Source organism: Cryptotermes secundus, unplaced genomic scaffold (assembly GCF_002891405.2).
Source record: "Cryptotermes secundus unplaced genomic scaffold, Csec_1.0 scaffold3528, whole genome shotgun sequence".
In the NCBI taxonomy this organism is placed as follows: Eukaryota; Metazoa; Arthropoda; class Insecta; order Blattodea; family Kalotermitidae; genus Cryptotermes; species Cryptotermes secundus.
In genome coordinates this window covers 1-9,206 of record NW_019721074.1, presented here as the reverse complement: position 1 = coordinate 9,206, position 9,206 = coordinate 1, and the positions used below count along the sequence as shown (strand labels likewise).

Genomic DNA, 9,206 nt, shown 5'->3' with positions numbered 1-9,206 from the left:
GATATACAAATGTGTTTTGGCTGAGGAGGTAGTTTCAAGTATCAAGCTATCAAGGAAGTTAAGAATGTACAAATATTTCATTATCTTTGTTCAAAGGTCAAAATTAATTCCGTTTTTGTTCTTGTATTTTAATGGAACTCGGCATACGAGAGCTGTGTGATGTTGAGCATAATTTATTTTGTAAGTTGAATAATTTTGGTGTTAAATTATTCAGAGCTGAAAAAGTAATCCGCGAGAGTTCGCGAGGTTCGCGAGTTCCCGTTCTTGATCGTTCGTGATATCCAAAATGGCGGTTTGTTCAGTGGTTAATGCTGATGAAACTCCAGTTTTCATCAATAATAGTAATGTAACAAGTGAAGGAATGAGTGCTTGTTGTGATAAATTTAAAGTAAAACTACAAAAGACCATGATAGAACTAAGATCAGCACAAAAAATTATTGAACTGCTACAAGAAGAGATGAACTTAAACACGCCCAATGTGACCGTAAGTACAGACGCATGTTACTTGCATCACAACGAGAATTCACCACAGTTGGAACTCAAAAAAAGGGAACTGGCTTCATGTGTTTATGAATCTCAGCTGGAACATCTGGCTAACCTGATGTAGGTTTTTCATGGTTTTTCGCAGGACCTCCAGGCAAATGCTGGCTGGCCTTAGTATCCCTAATCAGGTGACCACCAAGACTTTTGAATACACTATTTTCTCATCATCAGCCATTTGATAATATATAGTTTCCGCTACGAAGTGTGTTATTAAATAATGAAAAGAAATGTGGTGAAGGAGCAGTTTTGAATGTTACTAATAATCGGAAACAACTTTCAGCGCCAGAAGAAGTACTGTCCAACATCAAGACTGAGCCTGATGACAGCAAACTGGAGCTACAGATAGCCCTCAAAAAATCACGGAGACTGAAGCTGCAGGAGGCTGTTACCGAATCGGAGAACAATATAGAAAAGGTCATCACATTGGCAGATTTCCTTTTTAATCCTCCTCACAAATGTTTTGCTGTAGTACGGGACATTTCTCTTGATCAGTCAAGGCCATCTTCCCCTCACCTGCCTCTGCTTTTTCTCCCCGAGACAAGAGAGGAACAGCCCTATGGATAGGTGGTGGGAGGTGATGAAATTGTCGCTAGCTACAGAATCCTGTGCCATGTTTAGTTCCTACACAGACATATGGTATATGTTCCAGTTATAAAATGTATGTAAATAGGCTGTGCGCAGAACTTTGTAGTAAAGCTCATTATGATGTTTCCCCTTTGGTTACTATACAAAGCCATTGTACTGTGGAGAAACCATGTTCTGATTTAACCTGAGGGCTGTTAAATTATTTATCTCACAGTCTGTTGTGGTGGGCCTCAAATCAGTAAATCATATCGTCACATTTAAGTCTCATCATCCTTCCTTACTCTGCTATGAACCAGAAGTTTTTTGGTTCAAATCCCAGTGAGGTAATTGGATTTTTAAATTGTCCGAATCCTTCCAGCTGTACCATGGGGTGGATTCAGCCTCTAACAGAAATGAGAACCACGGATTGTACTGGGGGTAAAGGGCGACGGGAGTGTAAGGTTGACAACCTCACCGCCATCTGTGAGCTGACTGCCAAGAAAATATGGAAGCCTCAATGTCTCACTCCCCTATGGCCCTCCACAGCATGTTGAAGGGATAGCTGCATCTTTCTTTTTGCTATCATCCTTTCTCGTATTTTGGTTATTGAGACCTGTTATGGCCTCCTGTCATATAGGTACCAGGGGCACTTTCCCCAGGTGTGGGAGGGCATGGAGCTGGCCACTCACCTCCATCTAGTGTATAACTAATTAAGCATAGGACAGCTTTGCATTTATGAATACTACAAAACAATGCTGTATAGCTACATAATTTAACTCTTTGTGATTTGTGATGTTTGTAGGTGGTAAGAGTCAGTACTGGAGAGAAACTGGGAAGGAAACATGGAAGGCGGTTCCATTGTGCTGCATGCTACAGCAGAATTCTGCCGTACGTTGGGTGACATCACCACGTATGGTTTGGCTGGCAACAGGGATGAGGACACTCAGGAACTACTTGTGAGTGTAATACAACCATCTGCAGATTTGGTAAGGGCACTTTGGTTTAGCATGTGTCAACATTGGATATAGTCCATTGCCCATCTATAGTTATTTACTGCAGCTGCAGCAGAATTTGAAAATACAGTAGAACTTGGTTATAACGTCATCAAAGGGACCTAAAAATAGTGTCGTTATAAACGAATGTCGTTGTAACCGAAATGGGCACTTCCACAGTAGCCTTATGTTAGTCACGTAAAAATCTACCAAAAACCGAGTTAAAATGTTGCATTTTTTAGTGAAATACGTAGTTAAGTACAGACTAACGTAACATTAACGTGGACTTGCCCAAATGTGTAATATCAAAGACATATTACAGCGCTTTTCACTGACAATACACACCGCACTAATACTGTATATTAAAGGTAGGACTACTCACCAAATTACAGTAGATTACATCAACTGTTGTGCCTTACTGTACCTAGATACGAGTACAGTAATCAGTTATCTTCATCTGTTTCATGTTACTTGCCCAATACACACTTTCTAAATTACGTTCAATGTCCATATCAGAGAAATTGAGGAATGAAAATGACGTTACATACGAGGTTGATGCATTTGTGCATGTCGTACTAAGCAAGGTATAAAAACAGTTGCTTTATGAGGAATTAGTTCGTACCATTGAATATTGACGCAATATACAAGGTGTCGCAGAAACCGATGTTGCTATAACCAAGTTTTACTGTACTTTAATTGCAGTTGAATTTCGTGATAATGGATATATAAATTACTGAACCGAGTACAGAACTGGAAACATCCAATAAAAGATCCTAGAAATGAAAGCACACATTATACAATAAGAATGTGATAGTTGAAATGGTAGAACTTTTTCCTTCTTCTTGACAAATGGTGTCTTCTGGAATAAAGTGGTAAAGTCCATAAGTATTTGGAAGGAATGTCAGTTGACTTACACTGTGTTACTTCCCAGAGGATTGTGCTTTTCTTAGTCTCCTTTGTAAGAATTTCAACCCAGGCTTTTTTCATATCTTATTTTTTTCTCCCTGTGCCATGTGCATGACACAATGGTAGAAAAGTCGCTACTAGGAATTACACGTGAAATTGAAATAGTGATGAATAAATAGCTCAGAACATGACTAAATGAAAAACCAACAAGTTCTTGTAATTTGATTCATTGCAAAGTGAATTGTTTTCTCTTAGGCTCATAATGTTAATCGTCACAGTATTCTCACTGCAAACTCAGAATTAGTTTGGCAGGTGTTCATTGCTTGGCAGAATGAGAGTATGTTTCTGTTAGAACTGCAAACTTTAAAACATATTGTGATGTTAAAGAGACATATTTTGGCAAAGACATTTCAAGATGATCAGTAGGGCTCGGATTTCTATGACATGTCATATTTTTATCCTGGCATCTTTTCACATGTATAATTAAATATGAACGCATTTCTGACTCTTGTGAACATGAAAATACGGTTTTTATTGGTCATATAAATGCATATTTGAACCATATTTTAGCTTTAGATCATATTTGGGCCCGAAGTGATATAAAATCATATTTTTGATCATATTTTAGGCGAGTTTCACTTATTGCTCAGAAATATATTTGCAAGTATTGGCAATGATGTTATTTGGAACTTCATTTCTTAGAAATATTTGGCCTTGTGTAATGGGATTTGAAGGAATACTGTACAGTGTGAAGGGTAACGGTTCTTGACCTGGCATAGAATCAACCACTTTGAAAAGAGAAATTGCCACCTCTGTCTGTCTGTCTGTCTGTCTGTGTCTCTTTTTCTCCTCCACTGCAGTGATACCTGAAGTCCAGTTTGTTTCTTGCATATTGGTGAAAAATTTTTCCATCCACAAAGCAGTAAATTTCTACCCTCTCCCCAAAACCCGTCCAATACAGTACTGTATTCATAACTTCAGTTGTTCAGTATAGTTTCAAGATGCCTAAAGTCAAGTGCTCTAATAGCGTGAAGTTGTGTGGTTTTATTAAAGAGTTTGGTGACAAATATTTTAGTACTGACGGAGAAATTTTATTTTGCAAAATGTGTGAAGTGAAAGTTACGGCAGACAAACGTTTTATGGTGCAACAACACTGCAATACAGCTAAACATAGAAGCTGTGTAAACAGAGAAATTACCACGGAAAGTAGACAGCGATTGTTGTTTGAAAAGTCATCCTCCAGTTCACCGAAATCAGAAAATGCCTCCGAGTTTTCAAAGGATCTTTGTACTATGATGGTTTCATCAAATATTCCATTACATAAAGTAGATACACCTAGTTTCCGAAACTTCCTCGAAAAATATACAACTCATCCCATTCCGACCGAATCCACATTAAGAAAGAACTATCTCACTTCCTGCTACGATGTTACCATCAATAAAATAAGAAACTGTGTCGGAAATAATAAAATATGGGTGTCTATCGACGAAACTACCGACGTAAGTGGTAGATTTGTAGCGAATGTTGTTGTTGGTATACTGAAAGATGACCAGCCTCGAGATATATTCCTATTGGCATGTGAGGTGTTGGAAAAAGTGAATAATTCTTCCATTGCTGTTGTTTTCGACAATGCGATGAATTTGCTGTGGCCAAATAAGGTAGAACGAGAGAATGTGCTCCTCTTCTTAACGGATGCCGCTCCATATATGGTAAAGGCAGCAAAGGGACTTCAGGTACTGTATCCCAAAATGATTCATGCAACGTGTCTCGCACATGCTCTGCATAGGGTAGCAGAAGAGGTGCGAGAGAGCTACTTTGATGTAGATAAATTAATAGCAAATGGGAAGAAAATTTTTGTTAAGGCTCCACTTCGATTGCAGAAGTTTAAAGAAGAGGCTCCATCACTACCCCTTCCCCCTAAGCCTATTCTAACACGATGGGGGACTTGGCTCGATGCTGCAGATTATTATTGCACACACTACAGTGTGATTGAAAATATCTTCATGAAGTTTGACAGAGATGATTCATCTTCAATTCGAACTGTACAAAATTTGTTTTCATCAACCACGTCAAGAAATCTAGCGTACATAAAATCAAATTTCAGTGTGATATCAAAATCCATCATTAGACTTGAAGCTGTGGGCATGCAACTGTGCAATGCATTACAAATTGTTAAGAAAGTTGAAAGTGAACTACATCAAGCACAGGGCGAAGTTGCTGTGAAAATTAGTGCAAAATTACAAAATGTGCTCCAACGAAATCCTGGATATTCAACACTGTGTACAATTTCTGACATTCTTTGTGGCAAAGAAGTTGAATTTGACAACAGTGAATTAGAACTTGACGCAAGTGATTTGACTTGTTTTAAGTATGCCCCTGTGACATCTTGCGACGTAGAAAGGAGTTTCTCCAAATACAAGGCCATTGTTAGTGACAATCGGAGGTCCTTCAAGTTCGAGAATTTGAAAATGCATGTTGTCATTCAGTGCAACTCTACTGAAAAGGAAGATTAAGGTACCGTACAAATTATTTACCTGCAACTATTAGCACACTTTACTTTACTTTTCACGCTAAAATAAACAATACTTTCGTTCGTGTTTTCTCTTTACAGGGTCAGCATTGTGTTGTGATTGATGCTTCACGGCTTAAAGACATTTATTCAGAAAAAATAACTTTGGACACTTTTCAATAAAACGCCATTCAGCTTTTCTCTTTATGGGGTCAGCTGTGATCGATGCTTCAGAGCTTAAAGATATTTATTCAGGACAAAATAACTTTGTAAACTTCTTAATAAATTGCCATTCTTAGGAATTTTTGTTAAATATTTACTTATTTTTTGTGGGCCATTCTGTAATATTTTAGGTCATATTTTGCCATTTTTAGGGCATAAATGCATGCATATTTTCAAAGTTTTTAGGTCATAGAAATCCGAGCCCTAATGATCAGTATAGTCAGAAGAATTCTGTCTTCTGGGGTATCATGTTCCAGGGGAAAATGTCATCTGAATCTTCAGGGTCAAAGAATAGACCAAACAGGAAACCAGCATGAAGCAGGTAGGAAGCTTGGCTGTGTTACCTGCCAGTGCTGGTTTTTTGCTTGTTTTATTCTTCAGGGGAGGTGACATGTGTCTCCAAAATGTATGTTGACTTTCGACAGACTACATGGCATTATATCCCAGATGACAGAACTCTTCAAAACCACTGCTGACAAAAAATCCTACACAGTGTAGTGAGTACTTTAGAGTGCAGTAATTTTTTATACAGTGGTTGGTGGGTCAGCAGTTCAGATTTCAGTCTATCTTAAGGTAATGAATTGGTAATTTTTGGGCTGCGCATTTGCATCTTGCTAATCTTGTACAAAACTTACATTACAGGGCTTTGAGAGGGAAATGATTGAAGAGAAGAAACGTCAGGAAGAAGAAGGCAAACGTGGAGCTTGGAATTAAGTTGAGATTGGTGAGTCACTAGCGCATTCTTTATGTACAACATAAGCCGATACAAATTAAGAGACCCTGACACTTTTGTATTAGTTTTAATTGTACGTTTATATTTTAAGGATTTCAGAAATGCTGTACCATGTTTAATCATATACTGCAGGTTTGTTAGGGGTTTTAATACAAACACAGTAATCATTACTGTTTAATATTAGTGTTGGTAGGATAGTTGGTTGAGACACTATGCTACAAGTTGGAAGGTCATGGGTTCAAGTCCTGATGAGGTCATTAATTTTTTCTCAATTGGCCTAATCCTTCCAGATGCACTATGGCCCTGGGGTCGACTCAGCCTCTTAACAGAAATGAGTATGAGGAATTTTCGTGGGGTGTAAAGTGTGGCCAGTGCATAAGGCTGACAACCTCACCGCCATCGGTGAGCCAATTGTCTAGAAAATGTGGGATACTTAATGTCTCACAACCCTGTGGGCCTCCATGGTCTGTTAACAGGGATAGCTTGGTGCATAAGGCTGACAACCTCACCTCCATCTGTGAGCCGATTGTCTAGAAAATATGGTACCTCAATGGTCTGTTACAGGGATAACTTTACTTTTTTTTTTTTCTGTATAGTGTCTTGGTATGTAATGAATGACACTCATGAAGAATTTCGTCTTCTGGGATGTGGCACTGTATAGATATTGTGTAAACCTACGTTTTGGAGGAATGTATCTCCTCCATCTTCAGGGTATAAAAATCAGCAAGCGAGAAACCAGCGTGAGTTGGTGGCTGCAGACTGAGTCTCCTAAGTTGCCCTGTAGCTGTCAAGTCTTCTCTGCAGCAGGCCTTAGGGAAGAGAGTTGTCATGGGCACAAGGATCGGCCACTTGCTTTGATTATGGAATAGAGTAGGAAATTTTGGAGGTTAAGGAATATGTGAGTTTTTGAATACTCTCTCATTTCCTCTATAACTGAATTGCAAATCTCGTCTGGTCTGTTGGGATTGACCCACTCACGTATTAGGGAGGTGTACATGATGGTCAAGACAGGACGAAGAAAGCAAGCAAGTCTAATTAAGGAATTTAATATACAGCATTGCTTTATTGTTTCAGATATGATGAAAAGTTTGGGCATCGCGAGCAGTACAGTGGTCTGACCTCAGACTTCAGAGAGGAAGAGGAGGGCTACAAACCAGATGTTAAATTTGACTACACAGATGATGGACATCTGCTTAATGTAAAGGAGACTTTCAGGTTAGCACAGCTAACAGCATATCTGTTTTTAAGATAGGTCGCACTGTGGAGGGTCACACTGTGGAAGGTAGCCTGTCCAATGGTAGTACGTTCTTTAGGGGAAAAAAGTTCTCACAGTAATTGCCATTTTAAGAAGAAAAAGTCCAAGGAGGAAGCAGCTTTTCGGTGGAAATGGGCAAGATTATGGGACCACTGTTATTATCATCCATGCGTGCCGTCCTCACCGTAATATGTGAACCAACTGATGGATTTATGTGAAACTCTGGATTGTCATCATGACACTCCCCATGTTCTTTCAGTTGTCTACCAACAGCCATATTAACATGGCGACTGAGTTGTGAGCAACACTAGAGCCACTTAATGTAGGTCCTTAAGAGAAAGGTCCTGAGGTAAGCTGTTATACCCATTCAGAAGGTTCTGAGTTCGATCCTCACTCGCAAATGTGTACAGATTTTTCTGCTCACAGGTGATGCCATCACATCTACCAGAGGTAAAACTTTGGGAATACAAAGGATACCCCCCTCCCATGTTAAATTGTAGGGTCCCTCTGCTGACCAGCACTATCATGATTACCCTATCATGGGGGGTGAGATTGTCTTCCACATCAGATGCTTTCAGTAGAACATTTTGTTGTATATACATGTTGTTTTGACTTCCTTTTCTCCTATTCTGTGTATCTCAGTTTGTAACTAGCCGACATATTGTGACATGTGAGTGTGTAAATACTTTGTACTCGATACAGTTTGTTGTGTACGCATAGAATGCGGCAGAGTGGTCCATTTTGCAGATAGGTTGCATTAATTAAGGAGAAACATGCCTCAAAAATGTTAGTCCCATTGTACTTTTACTAAAATATTCTGCGTTAATCATTTCAATCCCTACGACTTTAATTGGCTGTAGCATGCCATTTCTGGTTGTTGGCTGTATGAGTAAGTTGTGTTGGAAAACAGAATGTTACATATTTTTATAATTTCACAAAATAACAGATTGAGCTAAATATGGATCATACCCGTATTTTCTGGCTGGAACTTCAGGATGAAAGGATATTACGTGTTACTTGGAATCATGGTCACATTCTGTAAGATCCTAAAATACAGTGACTTTAATGTTGTCTGTCTTTCTAATTTCAGGTACCTGTCTCATAAATTTCATGGAAAGGGACCTACAGAAATAAAGCAGAGAAACAAATGAAGAAGAATGAACAGGAAGGAGTGAGTATCAGTCCAGACCTGGCCATGAGCTGTTATTTGTAACTAGTGCTATACTGTAGCACCCTGCTGCACGTCATTTAGTAGCGGATGGTTTCACAGTCTCACGTGCAGCACGTCCTTCTATATAACTTACTAAAAGTTATTCACTACATGTTTTGAACTATGGGGTCATCTTTAGGTGTTCTACATATATAAATTATAAATGAGGAAACTGCTGTACTTCCATGTTGTGGTTGTTCATCGTTACTGTGCGGTCCCTTCTATGTGCATGTATATACGAAGTGGCGGGTTGTTCTGCCTGTTGTGTTATG

The 9,206-nt window shown here is 39.0% G+C and overlaps 1 long non-coding RNA gene across 2 annotated transcripts; it reads left to right on the top strand.

Moving 5' to 3' along the window:
* Nucleotides 1-262: 262 nt before the first annotated feature.
* LOC111875379 lies at nt 263-8,872 on the top strand. Of its 2 annotated transcripts, none has more exons than XR_002844716.2 (6): nt 263-484; nt 824-957; nt 1,910-2,093; nt 6,379-6,460; nt 7,544-7,684; nt 8,815-8,872. It is a non-coding gene; the product is annotated as an uncharacterized LOC111875379 (long non-coding RNA). The 2 variants fall into 2 exon arrangements; XR_002844715.2 differs by having other exon boundaries at nt 264-484; nt 1,910-2,063.
* The last annotated feature ends 334 nt before the right edge of the window (nt 8,873-9,206 follow it).